Genomic DNA, 12,475 nt, shown 5'->3' on the forward strand with positions numbered 1-12,475 from the left:
AAAAAAAAGAATTGAGGCCTAAGGCACCCACTAATCTAGAACCATCTTATCGAAGAAGTTAGTATCCACATGACCAAGTCTTCTGATTTCTGCCCAGCAGCCTTCTATCCCGAGGGCTTCTACATAGTAACTAATTTTCTGGTGGTTCTGGGGGCAAACCTAGAGGATCCAGACCTAGGAAGGAAGAGGAAATGCTTAACCACAGGATTAAAGAACAAGTCATGGTTCTCATCCAGATTTACTTCCAAGTAGTCTCCATATTCTGACCTAGTCCTTTGGCACCCAGGAATTAGGCTGGCATGCTTCCTTTTTTTAAAAACTTAATTACATTGTATTTTACCCCTAAAAAGTTCTAATTTCTGGACAGCTTCTATTGTTGATGTAAAAATCGCAGCTCTCATCTTAAAGGGAATAAGATATATTTTTATTTTTAATCTTGAGCCATTCTAAGTGACCACAACCCAGTTTAATTGGGGCTTTTTAAACATTTTTAGAGAACAAAGAAAGTCATAATCAAGACAACTTTCAAATATGTTGGATGCATCAGAGAAGTGGGTTTGTTGGGTCCACAGGGTTCACAAAAAAATGGGGACAGACCAGCAAAGTCTAATAAACAAGAAGAAAACTTTATTCCAGAAACCAGATTCCAGTTAAAAAAAATAATAATAATAAAATAAAAAAATCTCCCTAGGGCACAAAAGCTTATCAGCTAGCCAAGACAACAGCCAGAGATTTTAAGGTTTGTTGCAGAGGGCTGTTTTTTTAACTCCTTTTATAGCAAGCATTAGGAAATAAAAAGAATTTTTACAAACTCAAGGTAAAACTCAGATACAAATTGCCCTTTTTTTTGGTTTTTGGGGTTTTTTTTCGAGACAGGGTTTCTCTGCAGCTTTAGAGCCTGTCCTGGAGTTAGCTATTGTAGACCAGGCTGGTCTCGAACATAAATTGCCCTTCTTTGCAATTTCCATTAACAGTTTTTCAATTAAACTAGTGTTTGTACTTAATCTATTGTCTTCCCTGGTATCCCCTTATAGTGTTTACCAAGGCTCTGCACCTCCCCTGACACTGACAGTTTCACAAAGCAGGGAAGGGTATGGGACAATGTAAAACCAATAAGTCAAAAGTCACATACATCCCATCATTTAAAAGTTAGCTCACATCAATTTCTAGTCATAAGTGGCACCTGCACCACCTGGAACTGTGATCAGGCAAGGGGCTGGGGATTAAAAAACACAGAGACATGAGTCACTCTTGAAACAAGAATGCTAGTTTTATTGTATTCCAGGACAGCTTATATAGTGCTCTCCTTGACTAATGGCCATGCCCTAGCTTTCTGCATTTTTCAGCTGCAAGCCCACCAGAAACTACTCCCCTGAAATCAGGAACTCGTGATGTTCTTGTACTCAGAACAGCTGCAGCATAGGAGGACAAGTTGTTTTCTCAGGCAGGCAAGGGGTCATAGAAAGTTCAGGGTCTGAGGGTCTGCATTCTAACACTCAGTTTGCCAAGCTGACCCTCAGTTTGTAGAGGGATGCTTCACTCTTAACAGAGCAGCCAGTTGCAAAGCCTAGCAACCGACTGTTAATTGTTAATCCTTGAGCTGCTAACAGCCCACTTTCATTTTCCTAGGCTTACAACTTTATATTTCTTTACTTTTACATTCTTATTTCTGGAATCTACATTTTTATATTCTTATTCGTGGACCCTTCAGGTTCAAGATGGTGAGAGCTGGACTACAAAGGGTCCACTCAAACGTCTACCAAGTGTCTGTTCAAACATAGAAAGAGCAAACTGTATCGTCCAAAAAAATTTTTAAAAAGCATCGAATGGTTAAAAGTGGCAATTTAATTCAGTCACCCAGATGTGTGTGCCTTGAGAGCTTTCAGTACATATATCAACTCCATTCTTATACAATCACTATTTATTAACATCTGTTTAGTTCTTAAAATGGATATGCATGTTGCCCAGAAATACATTCGAACAAACAATCTTCAACACTGACAGACAGCCTAAGGGCATAGCTTTACCCAAACTCAGGCATCTCCTTAACTGTGGGCATAGATTTATATTAACATTTCTGTATTTTAGTTGAAAAGATAGTTGAAAGAGTAATAAAGTATGGGGCTTGCTTGATTTTCATATGTGAAAATCAGTATCAATTACTCATCTTCAAATTCCAAATGAAATTTAGGATTACCTATTCTATTTCTGTTACAAAAAAAAATGTTCATTGGGATTTTAAGGCTCAAACTGATGTCTCCCACACCCTAGGACATCCCTTCTACCTCATTCCTACACACACACACACACACACCTATGCCCTCCACACACTCCCTTCCTACACGCAAACATACCCTTCCACATCCACCATGACCATACCCCACAAGGCTGCCTTAAGTTTTTTTGAGACAGGGATTCTCTTGTAGCTTTGGAGCCTGTACTGAAACTAGCTCTTATAGACCAGGCTGGCCTCGAAAACACACAGATCTGTTTGCCTTTGCCTCATGAGTACTGGGATTAAAGGCAAAAACCACCACCACCCACCCTGTCTCACACAGTCTCACTCTCTATCCCAGGAGCCATCTAGACTGTGGAGAGTTTGCATTTGTCTTTGAGGTATTTTTCCAATTCTCAAGTCCAAACTTGATAGAACACTTTCAGTATCCCAACCCGGAGTTCAGGTCCCTCGATCTCCAGGTTCTATGAGGAGTTGCACCAGCTTCCAGGGTATACCTGTTTTCTGCTGTCTCTTCAGTCCTCTTCCAGGCTGGGGCTTATGGGAAAGAAACTTTGACTGTGCTGCATCTGTTAAAACTAATTCCTCCGGGGGGCAGTAGTGCTCTAGGTAAGCTCAGTGGCGCCATCTTGCATCCTTTTCTCCCGCCCATTTGGTCTGAAAAAAAAAAAAAGAACAAAGAGATAGAGAAATGCCTGTCAACCATTTTGTCCAGAATTAGTGAGTTAGCTTACAGGGCCACCATTTTGCTTTTGCTTTTGCTTTTCCTAATTCAAGCCAAAGATCAAAAACCACCTCTCATCATCTTTTGCCTGGATAAATTCTCTCTGCATTGCTGTGCATTCAGGCATAATTAACTCGGTGATATTTCTCCAGTAAGTAAGGAAAAAGTAAAGAGAAAGCACTTGAACCCTTGGAACATCTGTAAACAATCACAAATCTAAGAGCTTTTTACTTGTTCATTTATGTGTATTCAAGCACTGTTTTCCAGTGATCCTGTGCCTCCCAACACACACCTGGCCAGTTTGCAGTACTGAGGCTCAAACAATTAATCTAGGCCCTTTATTAATTTAAAGAAACAGTCTTAAAATATGTTTCACCACTGAGTTATATCACCAACCCTTGATTTATGTATATATTTATTCCCGTTTTGATACTGGGGATTGAGCCTAGTACCTCTAACAAAACAATCAAGTACTCAACCACAGAGATACGAACCCAGCCCTTTTTCTTTTGAAGCAGATATATATAAAGAGTAGGTGGAGTGACAGACCCAGGCAAGCGCTGGGACTTACATAGGCTAATAGTACTTACTATTTAATTTGACATAGCTAGGTAGTTCAGGTGAACCTCAAATTATAAGGATTCAACTGTTTTAACCTCCCAAAGTGTTGAGATAACATGTTTATGCCACCATGTCAACATAAAATACACAACTCCCATCTTTTTTCTTTTTTCCCCAAGACAGGGTTTCTCTGTAGCTTTGGAGCCTGTCCTGGAACTAGCTCTTGTAGACCAGGCTAGCCTCGAATTCACAGAGATCAGCCTGGCTCTACCACCCAAGTGCTGTGATTTGAGGTGTGACCACCACTGCCCAGCTCTGACACACAACTCCCATCTTAAAGAGAACAAGAAATAGTTTATTCTGGAGTCATTCTGAGTGACAGTGGCCTGTGAACATAAATTGAGTTTGTTCCAGATTCTGTGTTCCAACGTGGAAGCAGTTTCACAGGATTTTTATAGCTTTACAGCAAAAAATCATAAATCAAGGCAAGTATGAAATACATTGGTGGGTACACCAGAGAGGTGGGAACAACAAGATGGGGAGAGCATCTTGGGCCTGTAAGTTAATAGCTTCTAAGAGGTTTTATACTTCACACCTATAGTTCTTAAAGATTTGAGGAGACAGGGTTTACATGAGCTAAACAAGAATTTGTAAAATAAAAAAAAATTGTGTCTACTAAAGCTGATAAGAACTACAGTAATGGGAAGAAGCTGGAATGTTGAAGGCCCAGGGCCCAATAACAATTTACCTCAGACTGGTTTGTGCCCAAAATAGCCACACATTGGCCATCTGTCTCTTAGATCTAACATCCAATAAATAACAAATACAATCTGTCTTAGTTAAGATTTTCTACTGCTATGATGAAACATCATGACCAAAAAGCAAGTCGGGGAGGAAAGGGCCTCTTAGGCTTACACTCCAGCATTGCTGTCCATCACCGAAGGAATTAAGGACAGAAACCAGTAGGCAGGAGCTGATACAGAGACCATGGAGAAGTGCTGCTTACTGGCTTGCTAAACCTGCTTTCTTATAGAACTATGAACCACCAGCCCAGAGATGGCACCATCCTTAATGGACTAGGCCCTCCCCTAATTGATCACTCATTGAGAAAATGCCTTTCAGCTGGATCTGATGGAGGCATTTCGTCAACTGAGGCTCCTTCTTCTGATGACTCTACCTTGTGTCAAGTTGGCAGATACAACAAGCCAGTACACCAAACCAAACTCATGTGCTTTTTCTTAACTGCTGAGCCACCCCTGGAGCCTTTTTTTCTCATGTACTTCTCTTAAATTCTTACCAGAAAATTTTATATTTAGAGCTGTGCATGCAAGCACTTCCCAGTGATTCCCACCAGAAAAGTGTTCGAGGAGGATAATCATAGGTTTGCTGACCTGAAGGGACAATGTAACAGACTGACAACTAATTAAGGACACACAGAGATGCCATGACCTATGACGAGAAACAATAAATTACAAACCCTAATACTACACAGAAAAGTCAGTGAATAAACACCACAGATTAAAACAAATTGAAGTTTTAAAGCCCAACACAAGTTGAAATTATAGGTGCATAGACTGTTTTATTACCCTATTATACATGAATGCAATACATGAGTTTGTGGTACAGATTATTAGATGCAGGCTCTTGAGTGAGCAGAGTTCTTTAAATTATTAAGATTGGCAGGGTTCCAGAGAGAGAATGTCAAAATTAACGAAATCAGAAATGAAAAGAGGGTCATAACAACAGACATGGCATAAATCCAGAGAGAGAATCATTAGGTCATTCAAAAACCTGTACTTCACAAAATTGGAAAATTTAAAGGAAATGGACATCTTTCTAGATAAATATCAAGTACCATAATTAAATCAAAACCAGATAAATTAAAGAACTATAACTGCTACAGTAATACAGTCGTTAACAGTCTCGCAACCAAAAAAAAAAAAAAGAGGACCAAATGGTTTCAGTGTAGAATTCTACAAAATTATCAAAAGAAATAATACCAATACTCCTCAAATTATTCTACAATATAGAAACAGAAGGAACATTGCCAAACTTTTTATGACACTATAATTACCCTGATAAACAAGCCACATAAAAATATTACTAAGAAAGAATTACAGACCAATAAAACTGATGAAAATTGATGGAAAAATACTCAGTAAAACACTGGCAAACAGAATCCAAGAACACATCATCCACCATGATCAAGTTGGCATCATCTCAGAGATGCCAGGATGGTTCAACATACGAAAATCTGTCAGTGTAATCCACCATATAAAGAACCTGAAAAATAAAAACCTCATTATCATCTCATTAGAAACTGAAAAAGCCTTCAACAAAATACAACATCCCTTCATGATAAAGGTCTTGGAAAGAGCAGGGATACAAGAAACATACCTAAACATAATAAAGGCAATATACAACAAGCTAACAGCCAACATCAAACTAAATGGAAACTCACAGTGATCCCACTGAAATCAGGAACAAGACAAGGTTGTTCAAGGTTGTTCAATATAGTTTTTGAGTTTTTGAGGTCGTAGATAGAGCAATAAGACAACAAAAGGAGATCAAGGGGTTACAAATCAGAAAAGAAGTCAAACTCACTATTCACAGTCGATATGATAGTATATTTAAGTGATCCCAAAAATTCTACCAAGGAACTTCTACAACTCATAAACAGCTTCAGTAATGTAGCAGGATACAAGATTAACTAAAAACAAAAAAAAAAAAAAATACCTTGGGCTAACAATAACCAAACAAGAGAAAGACCGCTATGACAAGAACTTTAAAACTTCGAAGAAAGAAATTGAAGAAATGCCAAGATCTAGCATGCTCTTGGGTAGATAGAGTTAACATAGTAAAAAGTGATAATCTTACCAATACAATGCAAAAGCCATCAAAATTCTACCAAAATTCTTCACAGACCTCGAAAGAACAGTACTCAGCTTCATGTAGAAAAACAGAAAAACCCAGATAGTCAAAATAATCCTGTATGATAAAGAAACTTCTGGAGGCATCACAACCCAACTTCAAAGTCTACTTCAGAGCTACAGTACTGAAAACAGCCTTGTATTGGCATAAACAGACAGGAGGACCAATGGGACCAAATAGAAGACCCGGGTATTAATCCACATATTAACCATACATAAAATGGAAAGAAGAATGTTTAACAAATGGTGCTGGCATAACTGGATATCAACATGACAGAAGGTCAACAGAAAGGCGAGAGGAAGGGAGAAGTTAACTTTGTTTCTAAACCCGTCTTTATTGTTTGAAAATTAAAGCAAATAAATATTGCATAACCTTTAAGGACGTCATTAAGTACCTAAAACGGGTGAAAATGAACGGTTAAAACAAGGAAATAGGAATATTCTACATAACACAAGAAAATGAGTTGGAAGAGAATGACTACAGTTATGCCTTAGATTGATTTCACGAGACAAAAATAAAATACTACTAAAACAATTGCAACATAGGAAAACTAAGGGCAGTCAAAATTGAGGCTCAAAACCAGGCCCTAGGGCATAAAACCCAATTATTGGATCACTCAGGAAGAGCCACTGACCTGCATGAATTCACTTCATATTACTTTCCTTCTGAATCTCAGAGAAAAACTTTACGGCATAAAAATAACAAGAAAAACAGTACCAGAAAATTTTAATTATGCTAAGAAGCTAAAAAAGTGAAAAAGAGTGAAATGGGAAACATCTTCCATAAAAGATGAAAAACATTCCTACAGCCTTGGCTAAATTTCCAAAGTACTCAGCTGGGCAAAACTCCAGGCAGCCATCTTTTCTGGGGCCTTTGTCTCTGGGTGGCGTTTTTTCCAAAAAGAAAGGGCGGGAGAAAAAGCGCTCACTAGGTCCTTCATGGAGCTCTACTGCCATCATCAGGATGGAGTTTCACAACTCACAGCACCACTGAGCTTCCTTCCCATAATTCCTAGTCATGGCGGGAGATGGAGATTACAAGCCAGCTAAAACAACTGTGGATTCCTCCTTGACCTTTCTCAACTTCTCAGGCTCCAACAGAAATACACTGTTCATTTTCTCACCAGAACCTGAAGAAGGAAGCAGTGCAAACCCTGCCCCTCCGCTTCATATTTCTGGACCACATGACTTACACTACTAACTGGGCCCTCAGTCACTAAGGTCTACATTAAGACTCTGAAGGATCCCATGATTCCAGTCAGCCTTCACAAAGAAAAAGTGGGACAAGGAAGGAGGCGGCCATTTGAGAATCATTTTGACCCCAACTTTCAAAAACGGTCAGAAAAAGACTTGAGGTAGCAGTGCATGCATGCACAAGGATAAACGAAACACATTCCACATGGTGGCAGTGTTGGCCAATGCAAAGACGGCAAGAGTCATGGACTGCACTGCTCCCGCCTTTCCTGTATGAAAAAAACTACAAGAGAGAAGTAGAGTCCAGCAACTAACTGGCAGCCCTGCCTCCTTCCTTCAAGAGAGCAAAAGTGATTTACTGACAGCTTAGCCTCCATTTTAAATTTATCTGAATGAAAAATAAATAAATAAATTTATCTGAATGCCACAGCTAGTAGCTCTGTTCCCTCATCAGAAACCACCATCAAAACACTAAAGACAAAAATCCAAAGGAGAGAAGAAGGAAAGTACATGGAAACTGATCGAAGCAGGAGGGAAAGGGAAGGAGATGGAGAGCTAAGGCACCCACCTTCTCAGGCCTCAAAATAAGTGGGTCCTGTCCCAGCCTCTAAGGTGCTGCCTGTCTCTCCTTAGAAAGTCTTCCCTTAAGGGATCAGGACCTTACTCAGTCAACATCAGAGAAACTTCTTTCTGAAGCATATGCGAACAAAAACAGAGACCAACAGTCATACAATATGCAGAAAGTGACAAACTTTAAAATACTCAACCCTAAGAAGGAAGGAAGGAAGGAAGGAAGGAAGGAAGGAAGGAAGGAAGGAAGGAAGGAAGGAAGGAAGGAAAGGCAAGCAAGAGAAAAAAAAACAGTCTCCATGAAATCCTTCCCCCACCACTACCACCAGGGCTCAGGAACTCTCAGAAGAGAAGATCGATAGAGTGGTTTAAGAGTCAGAGGGGATGGAGGACACCGCTAAGGCCTTCTGGACACAACACGGCTACAACACATATCAACCCAGACGCTGAGGCAGCATGCACAAGGCCTTCATGGGACTGCTCAAGATGGGGAGAAGTTGACACACAATTCCAAACCTAAACCAAAAACTATTTCCCATTGACAACCAGTTGGAAATGCAAAATTCGCTTTCCTCAAGGGAAGCACACTGGTGAAACAAACTTTAAGGCCTGGGCCCCATGCCTAACAGTAGATGGCCAATACAAAATGAACTCAATGACAGATTTGGAGGTTCTTTCTCTCATAATAATCTCAGGGCATTTAAAACACACACACAAGCTGAGCGGTGGTGGCGCACGCCTTTAATCCCAGCACTCGGGAGGCAGAGACAGGCGGATCTCTGTGAGTTCGAGGCCAGACTAGTCTACTAAAGCTAGTTCTAGGACAGGCTCCAAAGCTACAGAGAAACCTGTCTCAAAAAACCAAACACACATACACCCCCCCCCCCAAAAAAATTACATATTCTGTTTTATATACTATGGCTTCCTGTTTTGGGATTTTGTGAACTTCTTGTGTGTGCACTTGTGTGTCTCTGTGTCTCTTTTAGCTCCTTTTCTTTTTCATTTGTTTTGTCTTAGTCCATTGCTTAGTTATTTACTTTATTACTATTCATTAGATGTTTATTTCCTAATAAGATCCTATAATGTATAAAACTACCTGATGTTGGAGTTATAGGAGTATTTGTAGTTCATTAATAAATAATATGTGGATGCAATATGAAGACTTGAGTACAGGTACTCGAATCAGGCTTCAGAAATGGCAATTTTCTCTGAACACTGGAATCTGAACTACACGGGCCACATCAAACCATTGAAAACAAGTGATGTTTACCGTTAATTTTCTTGGCCTCAAGAATGGATTCTCGAGCCAGCAATAGGTGGTGTTGCTGTTGGTGCAGGCCGTTAATTCCAGCACCAGGGAGGCCGAGGCCAGGGGATCTCTGTGACTTTGAAAGCAGCCTGGTCTGCTAGGTGAGTTCCAGGACACTTAGGATGTTTATATAAACTAACCCTGCTTCAAAACAAAACCCAAATAATAATGACAACAACTATTATTATTATTATTATTATTATTATAGAACATTTGCAAAGACAGAAAATATTCAGTAAAATGATTAATAAAATAATTCCAGCAAAATAAATAGATTTCATTTTTGTTGGTGTTGTTTTGCTTTAGACAGGGCTTCTGTGTATAGTCCTGGCTATCTCAGATCTCATTCTGTAGAAAAGGCTGGCCTAGGGCTCACATATCCTCCTGCCTCTGCCTCCCCAGTGCCGATATTAAAGTTTTGTGTCACTAGTACCAGGCACATGCCACCTGCTGAAAGATCTCATTATTACCATTGATTCTTTTCTACAAGTCCATCCTCATAAATAAGATTTACTTCCATGAATGTAAAACTCTAAATATTATGAACAGGGAAATTTCCAATAGTAAACTATATATGCATTACCCTATGCCGAGAGGGAATGATTGAAAGTCAGTGGCCTAGGGCGTGCTGTGCAAGGAATGAACCCCTCAGCTATTTCCATTGCACTAACAGGGTAACATAATCCCTTGATTCCAATTCTCCTAGCATAATCGTAGTATGTAAATCCTGAAAAAATTAATGGGACCAGAATTGTAAGAACACCACAAGTATCTAGAACGGGTAAAATCGGGGGGTAATAGAGATGGAAATGGGAAATATTCTCCATAACAAAATGAGTTCTAACTTCTTTGCTAAATTTATGTCTCAGTTTGGCTAAATGCAGAAAACAAGATACACTTGCAAATACTTCTCAAAGTATTCAGAGCTGGGCAATACTCAGGGCAGTCATCTTTTCTGGGGCCTTTGCCTTTGGGTGGCGTTTTTTCAGACAGGAAGGGCGGGAGACAAATGCTCACCAGGCTCCTTCATGGACCTCTACTGCCATCATCAGGATGGAGCTTCACAACTCAGAGCGCCACTGAGCAGCGCTTCCTTCCCATGATTCTTCACTGACTATCCTATATCACGATAAACATAGTTAATAATGTAGCACACATCCACAATACCTTAATGTAAATGCTTTCATTCACTGTAACTCAGTACATGCTGAAGACACTGGATAAGAGAAATCTCTGTATTATTTCAGTTTCAATGTACATAAAAATAATAGACATATCTTAAGATAAACTATAAGATATTAAACATTTTTAAAATAAGCTATGAGACATATATCTTTTTAAAACTTTTCAATCATGCATACCTCTACCATTTAGACATTCCTCAGGATTGCTCCTAGATATTCACTGACTTGATAGTATGGGTGGCTGAGGACTGACAGTACAACACAGTGGCCTATGTGATAGGCAGGGGAAGCAATCTACTAAGCCACAAATGAGAAACAATGCATGTTGATTTCATTTTAAAATTTCTATGTATCATTGTTTCGCTTCTAAGAATGTATGTACACCAAATGAGTATTTTTATTACAAGAACTCAGAAGAGGGAATCTCATGCTGCGGAAATGGAGTTACAGATAGGTGTGAGCTACCATGTACATGATGGGTCTTGATCCTGAGGTCTCTACATGCTCTTAATTGCTAACTAGCTAACTAGACCCTTGAAGCTCACCTTATATCTCTGGTACAGTTACAATGAAGTTAGGTCATAATAACATCAGCATCAGGCAAAAAACCAAAGTAAAGGATGACTTGATCTTACTTGTCCTTATATCCTCAAAGGACTATACGCTCTGCTATAAAAGATATTTGCACATCCATGCTACTGCTGCATCATGGCCTACAGCTAAGAAATGGAACAACCATAAATACTCATCAACAGATGAAAGAAAATATAGTCTACACGATGAGTGAAATTTTAATCAGCCACGAAAGTAAACAAAATCGTGAACTGAAGGAAAATAGAGACAAAAATGTCAAATAAAATAAGGTAAGCTCAGAAAGACAAAAACCGTATTATCTTTCTCATATGGGGAAACTAGATTTAAATTTGTGTGCACAATTCCTATTTCGTTATAATTGCTGTAAAGTTTATAATCCAGCTTCAAGTTAAGAGTTATAGAAGAAAAGACAGTTTTATTAAGATATAATACTTTAATACAATGAGATTTTACCTGCAGATGACTAATAAAGTCATTAGAAAGACTAATTTTACTTCTCTAATGACTAGAGGAATCAGATGTCCATTACCAACATCAAATCACTAAAACCATTTTATTTTCCAATGAACTGTCTTGGCCTCCAATATAGATTCACACACACATGAAAAACACTCAGGAAAACATTAATAACATTATTAAACTATAATAATTATATCCCATTGTTTTCTACAATACCATTTTAATCATATTATTTGTGAAAACAGCAATCATGGATATTTCTTATAATATTAGAAATCAGTAATGTTCTGTTGCAAGGCCTATACAGAAAGTAGCTCCTCAGCCCACCCCACCCCTAGTCTAGGACATGGAACCCAAGCATTCAACACATCATTGATAGCCACTGCCCTGCACATGCCAACTTCAAGGAACTTTGCTCCTAAACCTCATAGAACATCCTCATTGCACAAAAATTACAGAAAATAAATACTACCAAAACTTTAAATAGCGCTAGATGCCTGGACTAAACAAAACTAAAAAAATTGTTATAAAACAATTATAAAGACAGGGTAAATATGCTACAGAAGTAAGGTTGAACAGTTCCATTACCTTTGCTAGATTAAGGCCTCAGTTTGCCTTCATCTGAAAATCAAAACAAAATGCTTTGCCAATGACTCACATCTAGGCAAACCTCAAAGCACCCACTTTTCTGGGTCCTTTGTCCCTCTGGGTGGC

General features: G+C 39.0%; 1 long non-coding RNA gene across 15 annotated transcripts in view; it reads right to left on the minus strand.

The window, feature by feature from the left end:
- Window positions 1–2,757: 2,757 nt before the first annotated feature.
- The window catches only part of LOC121677036, a 60,229-nt gene continuing 50,511 nt past the window's right edge, over window positions 2,758–12,475 (minus strand). For 11 of the 15 annotated variants that reach the window (XR_006020704.1, XR_006020703.1, XR_006020701.1 and 8 more), the window contains one exon: window positions 11,800–12,382. This is a non-coding gene — a long non-coding RNA (uncharacterized LOC121677036). Of the gene's footprint in view, window positions 2,894–5,748; window positions 5,805–11,799; window positions 12,383–12,475 lie in introns of those variants that run through there. The other 4 variants (XR_006020693.1, XR_006020695.1, XR_006020690.1 and 1 more) reach the window with 2 other exon arrangements.

The sequence above is a fragment of the Arvicola amphibius genome, chromosome X (genome assembly GCF_903992535.2).
Source record: "Arvicola amphibius chromosome X, mArvAmp1.2, whole genome shotgun sequence".
NCBI lineage: Eukaryota > Metazoa > Chordata > Mammalia > Rodentia > Cricetidae > Arvicola > Arvicola amphibius.